Raw genomic sequence first — 23,493 nt, 5'->3', positions numbered from 1 at the left:
TGAACTGAGTGTTACACATATATTTTTAATGTCGCTGAAAACGAATCTGAAGTCAGATTTTCAATATTCAAAACAGCTAATCCAATACGGAGGGCAAACGATTATGTTTTGACCAATTTTTACCAAAAATGTATTTTCGTTATTTACGTTTAGTCTGCAATTCAAGGAGTATTTATCAGCCCCTCCTCTACCTCTGATTGTTCCTAGACAGCAACTTCCTGTTCTTCTTGGCAGGAAAAGCCGATCTGTCTAAGCTGGATATGCAGCACTCGGCAGCCTGCACTTGATATTCGTCCGTATTTTCGGTGAGTATGTTTGCATGCATTCTGCAGTATGAATCCTTTTGAGCACGTGCGACACGGGACGAGTTATCATCTACATCTATATGGATACCCTGCAAAACACATTTAAGTGCCTGGCAAAGGGTTCATCGAATCACCTACACAACTGATAATTAATTGAAACCCTCAGCTGCCGACAGGTGTTGTTGATATACTTCGATGGGGACAGCTGAAAAGTGTGCCGCTACTGGGACTCGAACCCAGGATCTCCTGCTTACAAGGCAGACGCTCAATCCATCTGAGCTATCGAGGGCACAAATGAACAGCACGACTGCAGGAATTTATCCCTCGCACGCTTCCCGTGAGACTCACACCCCGAACCGCCCACAATCCGATTACGTAATGTACTTAATAGGTACTTGTCCATCCACTCATTACTGGCTCACACTAAGGTGACGATTCCCGTAAGATTTCCGGTAGCCTGTGCGCATTCGCACAGACGAAGGTCAATGGCTGGGTGACGTTTAACCATAGATATGAAGATAGTAACTGTTCTAGAAAGAACAGGCGCCACTGACGACCGTGCAGCTCTTCTAGAATACATGATAGACCGGCCGATGTGGCCGAGCGGTTGTAGGCACTTCAGTCGGGAGCCACGCGACCGCTACGGTCGCAGGTTCAAATCCTGCCTCGAGCATGGATGTGTGTGATGTCCTTAATTTAGTTACGTTTAAGTCGTTCTAAGTTCTAGGAAACTGATGACCTCAGATGTTAAGTCCCAAAGTGCTCAGAGCCATTTGAACCATCAGTCCGTATGTTTGCACACTACTTACAGTAACTTATGCTAAGGACAACACACACACAACCATGCCCGAGGGAGGACTCGAACCTCCAAGGGGGGGAGCCGCGCGAACCGTGACAAGGCGTTGGACACATGGCGGGTACCCCGCGCGGCTCATGGCAGCCGTGACACTGCTTCAAACAATGGACTGTAGAAACTTTTGTAAAGCACGGATTAAAAAAAAAAAAAAACCTTTCCGTTCCAGGAGTCTAGACAAGTACACCTTTAAAAAATGCAACTACAAAGAAATTGAATTTTCGAACGGGGCAGGGCTTAAAACTTTGAAGAGTTAAATTTTAATGGCCGTTCTCTTGTATGCAAATAGTTTCACAGTAGAAATTTCTCTAGTTTTATTTATTTATTTATTTTTTGCTGTAGGTAAAGAAGGATAGGATTCTGAGAAGGGGGAAGGGGGGGGGGAGGAATCTCGCCTCTCCCACCTTGGAATTCTCAGTACAGAATTTTTATTCATTACGAGATTCTCAGCCACTTGCAGAAGTGATTTCGCGTGATTCTGCAAAACTTTTCCTTTAGCCAATCGTAGCAACTATAGGATTCCGTTCCTGCTGCATGACATGTCTCGGAACTTAAACTGACCAACTTATTTGCATAAAGAGCTAGCTTATCATCCGCTTCTTTACTTACTTAGACCGTTCATGGTCTGCAAAGCATTTTTTCTTTAATCGTTTTTTTATGTCTTTTATAAACTGCAACACTTTCTAAACTTTTCTAAACTTAACGCCGTTGAAGCATGGTCTTTTGCTGAATGACCAAAAAGCAATGCTGACAGCTGGGGTCCAAGGTTTTTGTTAATCAAGCCGTTTGTATTCTTGTTTGTATAACGCATATTTCTTTATATCTAATTGAGAAGTGAAATACCGGTTTTCGTAGATGCAGATTTAAAATATTTTAATATAACGCAATAAATATTTCATTAAAATTTTCATCCCCTTATGCTCGAAGTTAAAAACCAGTGAAACACGTAGTTTTTAAAAATTGTAACAGATTAGCCGAATACGAATTGTCAGATATGCTTTCATAATGCTTTCATAATGAACCATTTTCAGAAACGTGGAGCCGGATCTGGGGGTGAATTTCCTTCTCTCCGAGACACCCGGCTTCTTCTTCGACTTAGCCGGCAAACAGGCCGAGGACGCCGGGTGGGGACCGAATATGCAGCAGTTTGTGGATGGCGACGTCGTCACTAGCTGTTGCCTTCGTGCGGGCCTCTTGTGTAAAGGGGGAGCCAACCGTGGCCGAGTGAAGGTCTGTATTCCACAGGAACGAGTTAGCATGGCACTCAGATATTTCCACGAGTCGGCGGACGGGGGTCATTTGGGGTTCTTCAAGACCTTGAACCGAGTTCAGGAATACATGTTTTGGCCCAACCTATATCGCGATGGCAGGCGATTTGTTGGCAACTGTGTCCAGTGTAAGCGTGGTAAGCCCGATGTTGGGCTGCACAGAGAACTACTACAGTCGCTTAGGGAGCAGTGTCCTCTGGACCGCGACTCAAAGATCGAAACAACGATCGACGGAAACTGGCGCCAGAAACGCACCAGCTCACTCTATTTCATCCCCTTAGGGGTTGAACTTCCAAAAACACCGAAACCCGTATTTTCTTATTTGTAGCCTTGGAGTCAAATACCAATTTTCGTAGATGTAGCCTTAAAAATACTTTCATAGTTCTTCCATAATTATTTATCTCAAAATAAAATGTTCATCCACTATTTCACCTCATAGAGGTTAAATTCCCAAAGATACTGGAACACATATTTCTTTATTTCTGACCTAGAAACCAGATACAAATGTTCGTATGCCTAGCTTCAAAATTACCTTAATAGCTACATGATTCAGAAATCCTTTCATGTCCTGCGTCTTCCCCTTAGAGGTGGAATTTTGAAATATGCAGTATAAGCGGTATAAGATCAACACTCTTTCCAAATCTCAAGGTTTATTTTCCTTGGCGGTCTGGACTGTGTGAGTTTCATAGTAATAGTCCTCCACACACACACACACACACACACACACACACACACACACACACACACACACACACACCACTACCAATGCCACCACCACCTCCTGGGGAAATTTCTGCAGACGCCCTTGTTCCACTCCAGTCATATTTTGCCGACGACCTACATTTAGAGCGTGGGAGGGATAGTGTCGTGCAACAGACAGTATACTCAGTAGACAACGAACTGTTCGTTGTGAAATCAGCGACATATTAACCGAGACTGACACAGAAGGTGCTGAAGGTGAAGCACACTAGACTCGTGTCTACCACGGCTTCAAATAGTATCGATTTACTATGAACGGAAGTTCCGAAAAGTGAGCAAGTAATTTTACAGTAAATTCAGTACCGATGGTGAGGATATACAACGAAAAACATTTCTATAAAATTTCAGAAATAATGAAATATTCCACTCAAGTCGCTTGACAGGAAACGCAATGGATATGCTTGCACTTAAGACGGAAGGCCCTACGTGCTTACGCAGGCTTACGACAGATCGCAAAATTCGGCAGTAGGCGTAAGCCAACCTCTTGTGCTGCCATCTGTTATTGATGCCAGGCATCAAGGTCTCAGTAGTACGACCATCCACTGGAGAGTAGTTTGCTTTGTAAGCACTCCGTCTTCAGGCCACGAGTGACCTACTGGGACAGCACCATCCGACCGCCGTGTCATCATCCGTGGAGGATGCGAACAGGAGGGCGGGGGTCAGCACACTGCTCTCCCGGTCGTTATGTTGGTATTTTTTGACCGGAGCCGCTACTATTGGGCCGAGTAGCTCCTCGATTGGCATCATGAGGCTGAGTGCACCCCGAGAAATGGCAAGAGCGCATGGCGGCCTGGATGATCACCCATCCAAGTGCCTTCAACGCCCGACAACGCACTTAACTTCGGTGATCCCACGTGAACCGATGCAACCTCCGCGGCAAGGCCGTTGCCGCAGATATTTTACAGTAGTTGCTTACGTTTCATAATTATCTAGTTTACGGGGAAAATGTAAAAAAGGCGATTGTCACCGAAGCTACAACTAATCTGAATTTCTGGTTAGTTATCAAGTGGTCTTGTGTGCGAGCCTGAATTTTTCATCCTTTGCGGTGGGAATGATTCAAACCCGTCATGTTCTTCTTATGAAGTGTTCTATTTATTTTGCACACAATGATCGTTTGTAGTTGTCTTGAGTTACTAGGTTGATAAATTTTTGTTTGGCGCACGTATCATAACTGAGATTTGCGCTTAATGGCTGAAGGTGAATTAGCGTAATGAGTAGTAGCGAATGTTACAGTAACATGTTTGTAAATTATTTCAGGTAAATTACGTTAGTCGTGTAATATTATCCGTATACCAGTACAGTATATGGGCCAATTACGTTAGTCATGGAATACTATCCGTATAAGACTATGTCACCTTGGTGTCCCGGAATTTGCTTCAATTTTGGAATCCACGAAAGAACTGGAAATTTTCCTTTACACAGCTTTCCATATAATTTCTATTACAGTGATTCAGTCTTGCCTGTCACTCGACTTTTCTGACTGTGAAATAAATTCTATCGCTCAGGTGCTTATTACCTCTTCGTGTTTCCATTTGCCGATATTGCGCATAAACACATATCTCAAAGTTGCTATGGACATTGATGGAGCGACACACTTTTCTATGGCGACACTGCAGTTTATAGATAGAAAAACCGATCAGTTAAAACGACATGGGTATTTTAGTTCTGAATAACCGATGTCTTTCAGTATTTGTTTGCTCTCGGTTATAACAAGTATCTTTTCATTTTTTCCTGATAACCACGTAAAAACAGATATATCAATTAGCCACAGATGTCGTAGTAAAATTTTTAGTTTTCAAATAAACCTTTTTAAAAAAAGACGAGTAATTTTTATTCGTAAGATTTCCATAGCACTGAAATACGGCGTTATTACAGAAAAAAATGGGAAAAGTTATGTATGCCACTTTAATAACACTGCTGATAGAAACGAGCAACAAATGGATTGATCCAACATTGCCGAGACAATACTGTGCCTGTTATACAAGCAGAGCGCGAGACTGGACACAGTTTCTCGCTGTTGTCGAACGTCAGTTGTAACATAGAATGGCACCATCTGGAAGTCTGGAAGTATTTTACGATATGCGGTACGAGTGAAGAACAAAGTTAGATTTGGTCGACTTGCGACATCATACAAGGAAAAAAGTTAAAATTTAACAAATCATTCATAGTTCTGGATAAAAGTAGAAAGTGCCTGATCTGCTGCTGTGTCTACGTAGTATGCCGTTATCTGCTTTTAGCCCTTAAAAACAGAGAAATTAAAACGAAAAAGAGAGTTCTCCTGCCGCAGTTTTCACTCTTTATCGTTGGACTATACGTAATGCCTGCATAGTGCTGTGATAACCGATTACAATATAATTTTTGAGCAGAGCTTCTAAAAACTATAATCAGTAGGATAATATTGCCAGTTTTCTGTAGTATAGAAGCACTCGCCAGCTGCGAAGATCGGACAAAGTTTTATTTGACTATTTAATTTAAAGAAATTAGAATTATATTAATACCGTCAGTTGCTCGTTGGCGTTGATAAATATCAACGTGGACAAGTGAAAATGTGTGCCGCGACCGGGACTCGAACCCGGGATCTCTTGCTAAAATGACAGACGCTCTATCCATCTGAGGCACAGAGGACACAGTGTATGGTTCGACTGCAGGGACTATCTCGCGCACGCCTCCTGCGAGACTCACATTCTCACCTTGAATGTCCATACACTACAGTCGTAGAGTCCCACTCCAACACACTCATTCCTCGTGGAAGACATGTCCATATCAATATAAGTATATGGTTCTGGCAATACCAGCCATGACCTTCTTCTGTGAAGATGCACACGTATTCCCCGAACTGGACTTGGTAAGAATGTGTTCCACGAGTAATGAGTGTGTCGGTGTGGGACACTACGAATGTAGTGTGTGGACATGCAAGGTGAGAATGTGAGTCTCGCGGGAGGTGTGCGCGAGATAGTACCTGCAGTCACACTATCGTCTGTGCCCTCGGTGGCTCAGATGGGCAGAGCACCTGCCATGTAAGCAGGAGATCCCGGGTTCGAGTCCCAGACGTGCACACATTGTCACCTGTCGCCGTTGATATATATCGACACACGTGAGCAGCTGACGGTATTACTATAATTCTAATTTCGTTCTGAACGGCTGCAGGTCATCATAAGGGTATTTAATTTGACATTTTGATTCCATTTATCAAGAAACTGAGAAAGTAAAAATTGTTTAATCTTTGTTTGATTTCTACGTTTACTAGAGAAAATAATGTAAATAAAAGACTGAAAATCGGTTATTACAAGAACTGGTATTGTGACGGGCTTTAACAATTAGCTTAAAGAAGGGTTGGGAAACTGATAAGAGCCGAAAACCAGTTATTTCAGCGATAACCAACATTCCCACTGGTGTTCTGAGTGGTAACATTGACGCACAAGGACAACAAGAACAGTTTCTCAGAAAGGTTACTGGAGCTCTGATGTTCTCAAAATGAACGGGCCAGCCATTGGCGTCTGCGAGGGTGAAGGGGAGGGGGAGGGGAGGAGGTCGGGAGGGGAGGATAGGCAAAAGGGCACTTTCACCCATCGCCCCCAACCCTCCCTGGAATCTGGAGTAAAGAGTTTTTATTCGTTACAGTATACTCTTCCAGATAAGAATTCTCCACAATACTGATAAACCTTAGCTTTGGCCAGTTGTAGCGCTTATAGAGTTAGGGTCTTGTAGCTTGATGCACCTCGTAACTGACCAGCTGATTTGTACACAGAGTGCCAGTTTCAGAATCATGCACTCCAGCCCCGACGCGCCTTCCCCCCTCCCCACCACTGGAAATATTTCTGCAGACTCCAGTCTGCCACTGTGCATATATTTTGATAACATCCTGGTTTTAATAGCATCGAAGGAACAGCATTGTGCAGTAAAAGGGTAGACCTAGCACAGAACACACCATTCACAATGAAACGCATCACTTAGTAGATGGTGAAGTACTCTGAAGCTAGCCAGATAGAAACAGAACCTCCTGGCACTGCATCTAACCCAAATTCTAATCTTACACTAATCTCTTGTATGTACCTACCACGCCCTCAAAGAGCCAACGATTTACTATTATCAGAAGTTCCGAAAAATGAGGAAGAAATTGACCCACACTTTTTTGCGTTGTTTATTATTTCGATTACACCATAAAGGGAATGGACTTGTAGCCACAGGTTACACAAGCGATAGATGGTTTAAAATACATAAAAAGAGATGACAATAAGAAACGCTTTTTAAAAACGCAATGATGCACGGCTTTTACGATTTTTACAGGAAAAAAATGGATGACAAAATAAAGGTTTTTCAAAAATACGCTGGTAGACAATATTGGGGATTTTTTATCTTTATAGATGACTAGCGGAAAAGCTTGGTGTTGACCAGGCATTTATTTAGAGCTGTGCGTCCACGTCCGTACTATGCAGCGTCTGGCCTTGTCCTGAGTTTTTATGACGTATCTCCCGAAACATGTGTCGTACAATGATATAATTTTGTAGGTACATTCAGCGTCATATGCGGATACTGTCTGCAAAATTTATTGCGAATATAGTAGCAAAGAAGTAACAAATTTAAATGTCACGAATGCTGTGATGCCCACACACTCGGGTGTAACTAATGTACACGGGATGCTTGGCACGATCATTATGGCTACCATCACCTGTGGTCGTAATTGGACCAGCTGTGTCGACGTAGTGAAAATATAAATGTGCATAACATGGTAAACGTCCATTCTTCCCAGCCATCAGACCTGAACTACGATCAAAAATATCATAAAAAGTGGTAGGGGCAATGGCCTTGCCGCAGTGGATACACCGGTTCCCGTCAGATAACTGAAGTTTAGCAGTTTCGGGCGTGGTCGGCACTTGGATGGGTGACCATATGGGCCGCTATGCGCTGTTGGCATTTTTCGGGTTGCACTCAGCCTTCCGATGCCAATTGAGGAACTACTCGTCCGAATAGTAGCGGCTCCAGTCAAAGGAAACTACCACAACGAGTGGGAGAGCCAGCTCCTCCTCCACCCTCAGTGAGAATGACGTGGCGGTCGGATGGTCCTGATTGGCCACTTGTGACCTGAACGCGGAGTGCTTTTTTAAAGTAGTACTCCCTACATAAAACTGACAGTCTAGGCTCAGGGACTGTCCACGGTAAATGCTGCAATGGACCTACGAATACTATTAAAATAACGGTTTGAGTTCTCTTTAATTGTCCTATCATCTGAAGTGAGTCCTTATTGCAGTACGCTGAAAAATAGATTTTATGTTAATGGCGGATAAATTTTATGTGAATGGCGGCAAATTAACTTTACCCTAATGACACACAAGGTCAATGCCGTACTATCACGTAAAGTATTCTCAGATCGAAATGTTTTGCATTACAAAATCTCCAATGTAGATTCATAATACCGCAATTATAATTCTCAAAATAATTTGGAGCTACGTTCAATGCATATTTAAATGCATCTTTCAAAACAATAACAGAATTCTCATTAGATCATCATTATCAATGGCTAGAGTATTCCTATTATTTCGTCTACCAAAAACCGCGTCTCACTATGGCTTCTTCAGTACGCTGTTTTGTTTTCCACTGTTGACAATAGAAACGATCTGGCAGATGTGACATTGTAGATGCGCAGTATGCGTGTCTTAATGCAAATAAACCGTCTGGAACATTTACCCTTGAACGTCCCTAGAATGGGATTTCATGGAACGTTATTACTTTCCTGTGTCCATTTCCATCACAAAAGCTGATCGCCACGACTGGGGAAGGGGAGGAGGGGGTGGGCTGAAAGTTGGCAGCAGTGGCAGAAAAACCGAAGAAAACCTCACGTTTTCGTCATTTGTTTTCATAATGAAGTAGTGCCAATTCATCACATCGCACGCTTTTCTCTCGGAAACGGTAAAATTCATCGTCTCGATATCAATGTCGCCTGCTGAGGTATGCAGTCGCACCACTCTGTACGAAATAGGTTCTAAGCTGATGCAGTCGACAAGTAACATCGAAATATATCGTCACCTAGAAATACATCGACACCTCGAAATAAATCCACACCTCGAAATAAATCGCCACCTCGGAATAAATCGCCAACTCGAAATAAATCGCAACCCTCGAAAAATCGCAACCTCGAAATAAATCGACACCGTGAAATAAATCGAAACCTCGAAATAAATCGACACCTCCAAACAACCGCTACACCGAAATGAGTCGATATCCCGAAGTATATCGACATCTAGACGCATTTCGGCTTACCATATAGACCGAAATCTCGATGCTAGTCGACATATCGAGATAAATTGAGGTACAGAAATATATCGATATCTCGAAATATATTGGTACCACGTAATATAAAGATATCTCTCAAAATAGCGATATCTAGAAATTTATGGATTACTAGAGATATGGAGGTACCTTGAATTATATCGATATCTCGATAAGAATCGATATCTGTAGTACACCGATACATGGAAATATATCGATACCTGGAAATATATAGACAACCTTAATTGTGTCGGTATATCAAAATAAATCGATATCTCGATATAATCGGATACTCTAAATCAATCGATATCTCGAAATAAATAGACTCCTCAATATAAATAGATATCTCGAAATAAATCGATATCATGATTTAATGTGCGCATCTACGTAAGTCGATATATCGAATTGAATCGATAATGGGAAAAGTATGGACGTCTCAAAATAAATCTGTACCCCTAAGAAAACGATTATCGAAATAAATAGATATAACGAAATATATCGCTATCTTGATAAATACCATTATCTAGTGGTCGGATAAATGTTTCAAGATGACATGACATAACAGTATAGTCTACATACATGAAAATACTTTGGATTTTCAATATATCGATAGACTTCTAGACCTCGGGAAAAAAAATCTTTGATCCGACCTTGGGGCAAAAACGCAGACCTCGGGAAAAAACGTCGACCTCGGGGAAAAACGCCGACCTTAGGGCAAAAACGCCGACCTCGGGGAAAAACGCCGCCCTCGGGGCAAAAACGCCGACCTCGGGGAAAAACGCCGCCCTCGGGGCAAAAACGCCGACCTCGGGGAAAAACGCCGACCACGGGGGAAAACGCCGACCTCGGGGAAAAACGCCGACCTTGGGAAAAACGACGACATCGTGGAAAAACGCCGACCTTGGGGAAAAACGACGACATCGTGGAAAAACGCCGACATCGGGGAAAAACGCCGCTGTTGGGAAAAAACGCCGACCTCGGGGAAAAACGCCCACCTCGGGGAAAAACGCCGACCTCGGGGAAAAACGCCGACCTTGGGAAAAACGACGACCTCGGGAAAAACGACGACCTTCGGAAAACTGCTGACCTCAGGAAAAATCCAGTTCCATTAATTTACATAGACAATAATGTTAGTTACCATTAGGTTCTCAAAATGCAATCAAATTCCTGGTATTTATCACCTCACACAAAAAGTGGTCATGACAGAAAAGTCTTGTTCTTTAGAAAGTTTAGAATGAGATGTTCTAAATAATGCAGATAATCCATTTACAATAATCTACAAGCACTGCACAATGAGAAGAGACTGTCAACCAGAGCACTTTGAAATAGTGTACAGCCAGGAAGACAGAGGTTGCATTGCTGTTTATAATCCTCTGGTGCTTGAGATTCAGAATCCAGGATTGCCTCGAATGAGAACAGCACGAATGAATGTCCTGCACCAGTATAGAACTTACTCTGGAACTCCACAGAAAATCACAAGGCACATTATATCACATCATTTTCAGCAAACTACAGAAGCCTCTAGTGGACATAACAACGTCGTCACCTCCTTCACTAGTGAAAGATCTTAGTAGCTATTGAGTGAAGAGTAGGTGGCCAATTAATAATTTGTTGTTCAAAGCTAACTTCAGTGTATATGGGAATACTCAGTGGACATCTTTAACCATCATATTTTACTGTCTAAGATATGACAACTTCCCAGACTATAAGTATAAGCAGAGCTTGGTCTTTACCAATCCGAGATTGTTTAGAATAGGTATCAATGGAATCAGATCCACTGGGCATTTAGAGCAACCTGCTTTAAACAATATGAGCAGGCAATAGACACAGACACAGAATTTGAAATTTCTCTGTGAAGCGGTTACCTTCATCGTCTTCAAACTTACTTTGTGTGCTGCGGTATGCGGAGGCACTAATAGCAACACAGTAAAACACAGAAGAAACTTATAAGTTGATGTAATCAGACAGTAAGAAGCAGTAAAATTCAAGTTTTAGTAATCGATTATTGACTTATTATCCGGCTTTGGTGCCTCAGACATGTCCGACGACCTTAAGTTTGGCATGAAACGAAGTCTGGAAGACACGTTACACGATAGAATTGGAAAAGTGTTCATGTGTTGTAAAAACCTAAGAAATCGTCCCGTTTTCGTCAATTGCCGTCGAATCGACGTAATGACATATCGTCACATTGGATGCTTTTCTCTATAAAACAGTTACATTTATCGTCTGGAAACTGATGTCCATGGCTGCGGCATGCGGAGGCACTAATAGCAACTCCATAGAACACAGTTATTGGTTCAAATGGCTCTGAGCACTATGGGACTTAACATCTGTTTTCATCAGTCCCCTAGAGCGTAGAACTCCTTAAACCTAACTAACCTAAGGACATTAAACACATCCATGCCCGAGCAGGATTCGAACCTCCGAGCGTAGCAGTCCCGCGGTTCCGGACTGAGCGCCTGAACTTCTTGACCACCGCGGCCGGCTCTAAGTTGATGTAATCGGCCAGTAAGCAGCAGTACAATTCAAGTTTTAGCTATCGATTATTGACTTATTAGCCGCCTATGGCGCCAGGGATATGACTGACGACGTTACGATTTTGCATGAAACGAGGTCTGGGAGCCACGTTACACGAGAATGTGTGAAAACTGATCATATGTAGTAAAAACTTAAGAAATCCTCCCGTTTTCGGCATCTACTATCGAATCGACGAAATACCAGATCGCCACAATGGCCGCTCTTCTCTCTGAAACGGTTACATTTATCGTGGGCAAAGCTATGTCGTGTGCTGCGATATGCGGAGACACTAAAAGCACCATAGTAGAACACAGGAGAAGCTTCTAAGTTGATGTAATAGCCAGTAAGAAGCAGTACAATTTAAGTTTATTTATCGATTTTTGACTTTTTAGCCTTCTTTGGTGCCTTGGATATCAGCTAGGTCCTTACCATTTTGCATGCAGGGAAGACTAGCAGCCACGTTGCACGGGAGAATGTGAAAAGTGATCATATGTAGTAAAAACCTAAGAAGTCCGCCAGGTTTCGTCATTTGCTATCGAATCGACTTTATGTCAGTTCGTCACATTGGCCGCTCTACACTTTGAAACGGTTACATTTATCGTGTGGAAGGCTATGTCGCGTGCTGCGATATGCGGAGACACTAATAGCACCATAGTAGAACACAGAAGAAGCTACTAAGTAGATGTAATAGCCTGTATGCAGCAGTAAAATTCAAGTATATTTATCGATTTTTTTACTTTTTAGCCTTCTCTGGAGCCTTGGACATGAGCTAGGACATTAAGATTTTGCATGCAGGGAGGTCTAGCAGCCACGTTGCAGGGGACAATGAGAAAAGAGTTCATATGTAGTAAAAACCTAACAAATCCGACCGTTTCCGTCATTTGCGATCGAATCGATTTAATGTGAGATGGTCACATTGGCCGCTCTTCTCTCTGAAACGGTTACATTTATCGAGTGCAAAGCTATGTCGCGTACTGCGATATGCGGAGACACTAAAAGCACCATAGTAGAACACAGAAGAAGCTTCTAAGTTGATGTATATCCAGTAAGAAGCAGTACAATTCAAGTTATCGATTTTGACTCTTTAGTCGGCTTTGGGGCTTGGACATGAACTACGAACTTAAGATTTTGCATGCAGGGAGGACTAGCAGCCACGTCGCACGGGAGTATTTGAAACCTATTTATATGTAGAAAAAACCTAAGAAATCCGCCCGTTTTCGTCATATGCTATCGAATCGATTTAATGACAGAACGTCACATTGGCATCTCTACTCTCTGAAACGGTTACATTTATCGTGTGGAAGGCTATGACGCGTGCTGCGATATTCGGAGACACTAATAGCACTATAGTAGAACACAAGAAGATTCTTAGTTGATGTAATAGCCAGTAAGAAGCAGTACAATTTAAGTTTAGTTATCGATTTTTCAATTTTTAGGCGGCTTTGGTGCCTTGGACATAAGCTATGACCTTACGATTTTGCATGCAACGAGGACTAGCAGCCACGTTGCACGGGGGAATGTGAAAAGTGTTCATATGTAGTAAAAATCCAACAAATCCGACCGTTTTCGTCATTTGCTACCGAATCGACTTAATGTCACATCGTCACATTGGCCGCTCTACTCTCTGAAACGGTTACATTTATCATGTGGAAGGCTATGTCGCTTGCTGCGATATGCGGAGACACTAAAAACACCATAGTGGAACACAGAAGAAGCTACTAAGTTGATGTAATAGCCAGTAAGAAGCAGAACAAGTCAAGATTAGTTATCGATTTTTTACTTTTTAGCCTTCTTTGGAGCCTTGGACATGAGCTAGGACCTTAAGATTTTGCATGCAGGGTCTAGCAGCCACGTTGCAGGGGACAATTAGAAAAGTGTTCATATGTAGTACAAACCTAACAAATCCGCCCCTTTTCGTCATTTGCTATCGAATCGACTTAATGTCAAATGGTCACATTGGCCGCTCTTCTCTCTGAAACGGTTACATTTATCGTGTGCAAAGCTATGTCGTGTACTGCGGAATGCGGAGACACTAAAAGCACTATAGTAGAACACAGAAGAAACTTCTAAGTTGATGTACTAGCCAGTAAGAAGCAGTGCAATTCAAGTTATCGATTTTGTACTTTTTAGCCGGCTTTGGGGCACTGGACATGAGCTAGGAACTTAAGATTTTGCATGCAGGGAGGACTAGCAGCCACGTTGCACGGTAGTATGTGAAAAATATTCATATGTAGTAAAAACATAAGAAATCGGCCCGTTTTCGTCATTTGCTATCGAATCGAGTTTATGTCAGATCGTCGCATTGGCTGCTCTACACTCTGAAACGGTTACATTTATCGTGTGCAACGCTATGTCGCGTGCTGCGATATGCGGAGACACAAAAAGCACCATAGTAGAATACAGAAGAAGATTCTACGTTGATGTAACAGCCAGTAAGGAGCAGTACAATTCAAATTTATTTATCGATTTTTGACTTTACGCGTTACATAACTTGTAGGAACATGAAAAGTATTGACCTTGACGCTCTAACAGCCGATTGCTCAGAAATCTCATGGCATCAAATAATCAGAGAACCTTCAATCGACGGCAAAATTAATGAACTTGGTGATAAACTCTTTGCCCTCTATGACAAACATGCACCTGCGCACACAGTCCGTGTAAGAAAATCTCCTGCTCCATGGCTGACAGCTGAATTACGTCAAAGGATGACTAATAATGATGCTGCCCACAGGCGTTTCAAGGCAGATCCGAAAACCGAGCGTTTCGAAGAATATAGAAAGCTACGGAACAGAGTGAAACAATGCATTCGCAATGCCAAAATCAGGCACGCTCGCTCCCTTGTATGCAGCGATCTGAAACCCACGACTCTATGGAAGAATCTCCGTAGCTTGGGGGTCGGAAAGGCAAAATCGGAAACTACTTTTCATGTGTCAGCTAACGAATTAAATGAATTCTTCTCTGCACCTCTGATTACCAGCACGGCTGATAATTACCGTCCACAAGAATCCCCAAACAGGATAACTAACAACGATACCTTCCATCTAAAACATGTAACAACAAATACGGCAAGAATAGCAATAATGAGAATCTCTTCTGATGCAATAGGCAACTACATTATCGGTATAACCATGATTAAGAATGTTGCCGATATCTTAGTACCTGTCTTAACTGACATATTTAATTTTTCCCTCGTGAACGGAATATACCCCACTGCATGGAAAACAAGCATAATTCGACCCATCCCTAAGATCGAAAACCCGCAACTGCCTAGTGATTACCGACCAATTAGCATGCAGCCAGCTGTTTCCAAAGCACTTGAATATATTGTTCATGACCAAATCACTGAACACTTGCATGAATTCAGTCTATATGACAAATTTCAATCTGGTTTCCGTAAACATCACAGCACAAACACTGCTCTAATTAAAGTAACTGATGACCTGAAATATGCCATCGACAATCGAAAGGCAACAATATTGACGCTACTGGACTTCAGCAAAGCTTTTGACACTGTTAACTTTGACATATTACTCAGAAAAGTGCAACAGCTTAATTTCTCTGATAGTGCAATGAGATGGTTTGAAAGCTACTTAAAAGACAGACAGCAATGTGTTGTCTACGCAAATGAAAAATCTTCCTCGAAACATGTTTCTTCGGGAGTGCCACAAGGATCAGTCTTAGGACCACTGTTGTTTTCGTCGGTTTTGTCCTCCTGTAAACATATGCCGACGACCTCCAGCTCTACCTAAGCGTCAGACCTGAAGACGTAAACACTGCAATCGCTCTGATGAATGATGATCTGTCTTCAGTAGTGACATGGGCGAAAAACCAGGGGCTTAAATTAAACGCAAAAAAGACGCAAGTAATCTTAATAGCCCATCAGAAATTAATAAGTTTAGATTTCCGCGAACGGCTACCTCCTATTCTGCTCGAAGGTACTCCAATACCATATCAGAAAACAGTGAAAAACTTGGGTGTAACTTTGGACGAGCATCTCAACTGGGCGGAGAATACAGTCGCAGTGTGCCGAAAGACGTCTGCTTCTCTCTATGCTCTCAAAAAGTTTCGGAACATATTCCCACAGAACTTGAAACGCCAGCTCGTGCAAGCACTCGTTCTACCGAACCTCCACTATTGTGATGTGATTCAACAAGGCATGAGTAGTGAAAACAAAAGACGGCTAGAGCTAACCATGAATGCCTGTGTGCGTTACACCTGCAACATTCGCCGATATGATCATGTTAGTGCTTCATACTCCGAGCTAGGGAAGCTGCGGCCGGACAAACTGCGTGACTACCACACTATATGTCTACTTCACCGACTCCTCGTCGCGCAAGCACCCCAGTACCTAGCTTCAGAGATTAAAAACGTGTAATGCCATCATAATCGAAACACGAGGTCGCTCTTATCTGGTATCCTAGCTGTGCCCACTCACAAAACAAAAACTTTTGCAAACTCCTTCTCAGTTGCCGCTGTTCGCCTCTGGAACAAACTGCCCCTCACCTTGAGGAAAATTCAATCTCCTGTTGCTTTTAAGAAGAAGTTGAAGCATTTCCTAGTATCATCCGCATGAAAATTCTCCACAAAATTAATGTTCAAGGCCAATCCTCTCATATGTCAAATAGCAAAGCTAGCGTCTACTATCTTGCTTCTTAGATGCCTTCCTCTTCATCTATCTCTATTAGCCACGCAGTCTTCTTTTCCTTTATATTTTCCTTAATTATGTTTCATCATGTCCCTCTATTCCTCTCCTCCCTTCACCATGAGTTCCCCCCACACTCCCTGCTGCCAGCACTCCTATCTGAAATCTTTCTCTTCAATAATGTATTTTTCGAGGTGTACCTTTCTAATTGTTTATCTCACTTTTTGTATTAGATGTAGTTTAACATGCCTACTACAACATATGACTGTAAAATAAGTAGAATGCCTGGTAAGATGTAAGAGAGGGACTGATGGCCCTAATCTTGTCAGGTTAAATAAATAAATAAATAAATAAATAAATAAATTTGCTATCGAATCGACTTAAAGTCAGATCGTCACATTGGCCGCTCTTCGCTCTGAAACGGTTACATTTATCTTGTGCAAAGCTATGTCGCGAGCTGCGAAATGCGGAGACACTAAAAGAACCATAGTAGAACAGAGAAGAAGCTTCTAAGTTGAAGTAATAGCCAGTATAAAGCAGTACAATTAAAGTTTAGTTTTCGATTTTTGGCTTTTTAGCCGGCTTTGGAGCCTTGCAAATGAGGTAGGACCTTAAGATTTTGCATGAAGGGAGGACTAGCACCAACGTTGCACGAAAGAATGTGAAAAGTATTCATATGTAGTAAAAACCTAAGAAATCCGCCCGTTTTCGTCATTTGCTATCGAATCAACTTAATGTCATATAGTCACATTGGCCGCTCTTCTCTGTGAAACGGTTACATTTATCGCGTGCAAAGCTATGTCGCGTGCTGCGATATACGGAGACACTAAAAGCACCATAGTAGAACACAGAAGAAGCTTCTAAGTTGATGTAATGGCCAGTAAGAAGCAGTACAAATAAAACTTAGTTATCGATTTTTGACTTTTTAGCCGGCTTCGGTGCCTTGGACATGAGCTAGGACCTTACGATTTTGCATGAAGGGAGGACTAGCAGAAACGTTGCACAGCAGAATGTGAAAATTGTTCATATGTAGTAAAAACCTGAGAAATCTGCCCGTTTTCGTCATTTGCTATCGAATCGACTTAATGTCAGATCGTCAAATTGGCAGCTTTTCTCTCTGAAACAGTTACATTTATCGTGTGCAAATCTTTGTCGCGTGCTGTGATATGCGGAGACACTAAAAGCACCTTAGTAGAGCACAGAAGAAGCTTCGAAGTTGATGTAATTGCCTGTAAGAAGCAGTACAATTAAAGTTTAGTTATCGATTTTTGCCTTTTTAGGGGGCTTTGGTGACTTTGACATGAGCTAGGACCTTAAGATTTTGCATGAAGGGAGGACTAGCTAACACCTTGCATGGGAGAATGTGGAGAGTGTTCATATGTAGTAAAAACCAAAGAAACCCGACCGTTTTCGTCATTTGCTTTCGAATCGAGTTAATGTCTGATCGTCACATTGGCCGCTCTTCTCTCTGAAACGGTTACATTTACCGTGTGCAAAGCTATGTCGCGTGCTTCCGAATGCGGAGACACTAAAAGCACCATAGTAGAACACAGAAGAAGCTTCTAATTTGATGTTATAGCCAGTAAGAAGCAGTACCATTCAAGTTTACTTACCGATTTTTGACTTTTTAGCCGGCTTTGGTGCGTTGGACTTGAGCAAGGGCCTTAAGATTTTGCATGAAGGGAGGACTAGCAGCCACGTTGCATGGGAGAATCTGAAAAGATTTCATATGTAGTAAAAACCTAAGAAATCAGCCCGTTATCTTCATTTGCTATCGAGTCGACTTAATGTCAGATCGTCACATTGGCCGCTCTTCTCTCTGAAACGGTTACATTTAACGTGTGCAAAGCTATGTCTCTTGCTGCGAAATGCGGAGACACTAAAAGCACCATAATAGAACACTGAAGAAACTTCTAAGTTAATGTAATAGACAGTAAGAAGCAGTACAATTCAAGTTTTAGTTACAGGTTATAGAATATTTAGCCGGGTTCGGTGCCTTGGACATGAGATAGTACCTTAAGATTTTGCATAAAGGGAGGACTAGCAACCCCGTTGCACGGGAGTATTTCATAAGTGTGCATATGTAGTAATAACCTAAGAAAACAGCCCGTTTTCGTCATTTGCTATCTATTCGGCTTCATGTTAGATGGTCACATTGGCCCCTCTTCTCTCTGAAACGGTCGCGTGCTGCGGAATGCGGAGACACTAAATGCACCATAGTAGAACACAGAAGAAGCTTCTAAGTCGATGTAATAGCCAGTAAGAAGCAGTACAATTCAAGTTTAGTTATCGATTTTTGGCTTTTTAGCCGGCTTTGGCGCCTTGGACATGAGCTAGGACCTACAGATTTTGCATGCAGGGTGGACTAGCAGTCACGTTGCACAGGAGAATGTGAAAAGTGTTCATATGTAGTAAGAACCTGAGAAATCCGCCAGTTTTCGTCATTTGTCTTTGAATCGACTTAATGTCAGATCGTCACACTGGCCGCTCTTCTCTCTGTAACGGTTACATTTATCGTGTGCAAAGCTATGTCGCGTGATGCGGAATGCGGAGACACTAAAAGCACCATAGTAGAACACAGATGAAGCTTCTAAGTTGATGTAATAGCGAGTAAGGAGCAGTATTATTTAAGTTTTAGTGACCGATTTTTAAATTTTTAGCCGTCTTTGGTGCCTTGGACATGACCTAGGACCTTACGATTTTGCAAGAATGGAAGACTAGCAGCCACGTTGCACAGGAGAATGTGAAAAGTGTTCATATGTAATACAAACCACAGATATCCAACCGTTTTCGTCATTTGCTATCGAATCGACTTAATGTCAGATCGTCACATTGGCCGCTCTTCTCTCTGAAACGGATACATTTATCGTGTGCAAAACTATGTGGCGTGCTGCGATATGTGGAGACACTAAAAGCCCCATAGTAGTACACAGAATAAGCTTCTAAGTTGATGTAATAGCCAGTAAATAGCAGTACAATTTAAGTTTTAGTGATCGATTTTTTAATTTTTAGCCAGCTTTGGTGCCTTGGACATGAGCTAGGACCTTACGATTTTGCATGAAGGGAGGACTAGCAGCCACGTTGCACGGGAGAATGTGAAAAGTGTTCATATGTAGTAAAAACCTAAGAAATTCGTCCGTTCTCAACATTTGCTATCGAATTGACTTAATGTCAGATCGTCACATTGGCCGCTCTTCTCTTTGAAACGGCTACATTTATCGTGTGCAAAGCTATGTCGCGTGATGCCATATGCGGGGACACTAAAAGCACCACAGTAGAACACAGAAGAAGCTTTTAAGTTGATGTAATAGCCAGTAAGCAGCAGTGCAATTCAAGTTCAGTTATCGATTTTTGACTTTTTAGCCGGCTTTGGTGATCTGGACTGAGCTAGGACTTTACGATTTTGCATGAAGGGAGCACTAGCAGCCACGTGGCACAGGAGAATGTGAAAAGTGTTCATATGTAGTAAAAACCTAAGAAATCCGCACGTTTTCGTCATTTGCTATCGAATCGACATAATGTCAGATCGTCACATTGGCCGCTCTTCACTCTGAAACGGATACATTTATCGTGTGCAAAGCTATGTTGCGAGCTGCGATATGCGGAGACACTAAAAGCACCATAGTAGAACACAGAAGTAGCTTCTAAGTTGATGTAATAACCAGTAAGAAGCAGTACCATTCAAGTTTTAGTTATCGATTTTTGACTTTTTAGCCGGCTTTGGTGCCTTGGACATGAGCTACGACTTTAAGATTTTGCATGAAGGGAGGACTAGCCGCCACGTTGCACGGGAGAATGTGAAAAGTGAAATCCGCCCGTTTTTGTCATTTGCTATCGATTCGACTTTATATCAGTTCGTCAAATTGACCGCTCTTGTCTCTGAAACGGTTGCATTTATCGTGTGCAAAGCTATGTTGCGTGCTGCAATATGCAGAGACACAAAAAGCACCATAGTAGAACACAGTAAAGCTTCTAAGTTGATGTAATAGCCAGTAAGTCGCAGTAGAACTCAAATTTAGATATCGATTTTTGAATTTTTAGGCGGCTTTGGTGCCTTCGACATGAGGTAGGACCTTAAGAATTTGTATGAAGGGAGGACTAGCAGCCACGTTGCTCGGGAGAAGGTGAAATGTGTTCAAATGTAGTAAAAACATAAGAAATCCGCCCGTTTTCGTCAGTTGCTATCGAATCGACTTAATGTCAGATCGTCACATTGGATTCTCTTCTCTCTGAAACGGTTACATTTATCGTGTGCAAAGCTATGTCGCGTGCTGCGATATGCGGAAACACTACAAGCACCATAGTAGAACAAAGAAGAAGCTTCTAAGTTGAAGTAATAGCCAGTAAGAAGCGGTAAAATAATACACTCCTGGAAATTGAAATAAGAACACCGTGAATTCATTGTCCCAGGAAGGGGAAACTTTATTGACACATTACTGGGGGTCAGGTACATCACATGATCACACTGACAGAACCACAGGCACATAGACACAGGCAACAGATCATGCACAATGTCGGCACTAGTACATTGTATATCCACCTTTCGCAGCAATGCAGGCTGCTATTCTCCCATGGAGACGATCGTAGAGATGCTGGATGTAGTCCTGTGGAACGGCTTGCCATGCCATTTCCACCTGGCGCCTCAGTTGGACCAGCGTTCGTGCTGGACGTGCAGACCGCGTGAGACGACGCTTCATCCAGTCTCAAACATGCTCAATGGGGGACAGATCCGGAGATCTTGCTGGCCAGGGTAGTTGACTTACACCTTCTAGAGCACGTAGGGTGGTACGGGATTCATGCGGACGTGCATTGTCCTGTTGGAACAGCTAGTTCCCTTGCCGGTCTAGGAGTGGTAGAACGATGGGTTCGATGACGGTTTGGATGTAGCGTGCACTATTCAGTGTCCCCTCGACGATCACAGAGGTGTACGGCCAGTGTAGGAGATCGCTCCCCACACCATGTTGCCGGGTGTTGGCCCTGTGTGCCTCGGTCATATGCAGTCCTGATTGTGGCGCTCACCTGCACGGCGCCAAACACGCATACGACCATCATTGGCACCAAGGCAGAAGCGACTCTCATCGCTGAAGACGACACGTCTCCATTCGTCCCTCTATTCACGCCTGTCGCGACACCACTGGAGGCGGGCTGCACGATGTTGGGGCGTGAGCGGAAGACGGCCTAACGGTGTGCGGGACCGTAGCCCAGCTTCATGGAGACGGTTGCGAATGGTGCTCGCCGATACCCCAGGAGCAACAGTGTCCCTAATTTGCTGGGAAGTGGCGGTGCGGTCCCCTACGGCACTGCGTAGGATCCTACGGTCTTGGCGTGCATCCGTGCGTCGCTGCGGTCCGGTCCCAGGTCGACGGGCACGTGCACCTTCCGCCGACCACTGGCGACAACATCGATGTACTGTGGAGACCTCACGCCCCACGTGTTGAGCAATTCGGCGGTACGGCCACCCGGCCTCCCTCATGCCCACTATACGCCCTCGCTCAAAGTCCGTCAACAGCACATACGGTTCACGTCCACGCTGTCGCGGCATGCTACCAGTGTTAAAGACTGCGATGGAGCTCCGTATGCCACGGCAAACTGGCTGACACTGACGGCGGCGGTGCACAAATGCTGCGCAGCTAGCGCCATTCGACGGCCAACACCGCAATTCCTGGTGTGTCCGCTGTGCCGTGCGTGTGATCATTGCTTGTACAGCCGTCTCGCAATGTCAGGAGCACGTATGGTGGGTCTGACACACCGGTGTCAATGTGTTCTTTTTTCCATTTCCAGGAATGTAGTTTTAGCTATCGATTATTAACTTTTTAGCCGGCTTTGGTGCCTTGGGCATGAGCTAGGACCTTAAGAATTTGTATAAAAGGAGGACTAGCAGCCACGTTGCACGTGAGAATGTGAAAAGTGTTCATATGTAGAAAAAACTTAAGAAATCCCCCCGTCTTCGTCATTTGCTGTCGATTTGTCTTAATGTCAGATCGTCACATTGGCCGCTCTTTTCTCTGAAACGGTTACATTTATCGTGTGCAAAGCTATGTTGCGTGCTGCGATATGCGGAGACACTAAAAGCACCATAGCAGAACACAGAAGAAGCTTCTAAGTTGATGTAACAGCGAGTAAGAAGCAGTACAATTCAAATTTAGTTATCGATTTTTGACTTTTTAGCCGGCTTTGGTGTCTTGGCCATGAGTTAGGACCTTACGATTTTGCATGAAGGGAGGACTAGCAGCCACGTTGCACGGGAGAATGTGATAAGTGTTCATATGTAGTAAAAACCAAAGAAATCCGCTCGTTTTCGTCTTTTGCTATCGTATCGACGTAATGTCAGATCGTCACATTGGATTCTCTTCTATCTGAAATGGTTACATTTATCGTGTGCAAAGCTATGTCGCGTGCTGCGATATGCGGAGACACTACAAGCACCATAGTAGAACAGAGAAGAAGCTTCCAAGTTGACGTAATAGCCAGTAAGAAGCCGTAAAATAATAGTTTTAGCTATCGATTATTAACTGTTTAGTCGGCTTTGGTGCCTTGGACATGAGCTAGGAACTTAAGATTTTGCATGAAGGGAGGACTATTAGCTACGTTACACGGGAGAATGAGAAAAGTGTACATATATAGTAAAAACATAGAAATCCGCCCGTTTTCGTCATTTACTATCTAATCGACTTAATGTCAGATCGTCACATTGGCCGCTCTTCTCTCTGAAACGGTTACATTTATCGTGTGCAATACTATGTCGCATGCTGCGGAATTCGGAGACACTAAAAGCACCATAGTAGAACAGAGAAGATGCTTCTAAGTTGACGTAATAGCCAGTAAGAAGACGAAAAATAAAAGTTTTAGCTATCGATTATTGACTTTTTAGCTGGCTTTGGT

At 43.0% G+C, this 23,493-nt stretch overlaps 1 non-coding gene across 1 annotated transcript; it reads right to left on the bottom strand.

Annotated features, from left to right (window-relative positions):
* Positions 1-520: 520 nt before the first annotated feature.
* Positions 521-595, bottom strand: Trnat-ugu (transfer RNA threonine (anticodon UGU)). The gene has a single exon. It is a non-coding gene; the product is annotated as a tRNA-Thr (tRNA).
* Between the last annotated feature and the right edge of the window lie 22,898 nt (positions 596-23,493).

This window comes from Schistocerca gregaria, unplaced genomic scaffold (assembly GCF_023897955.1).
Source record: "Schistocerca gregaria isolate iqSchGreg1 unplaced genomic scaffold, iqSchGreg1.2 ptg000179l, whole genome shotgun sequence".
NCBI lineage: Eukaryota > Metazoa > Arthropoda > Insecta > Orthoptera > Acrididae > Schistocerca > Schistocerca gregaria.
Note: the sequence above shows the minus strand (reverse complement) of the source record. Positions and strands in the feature narration are given on the sequence as shown.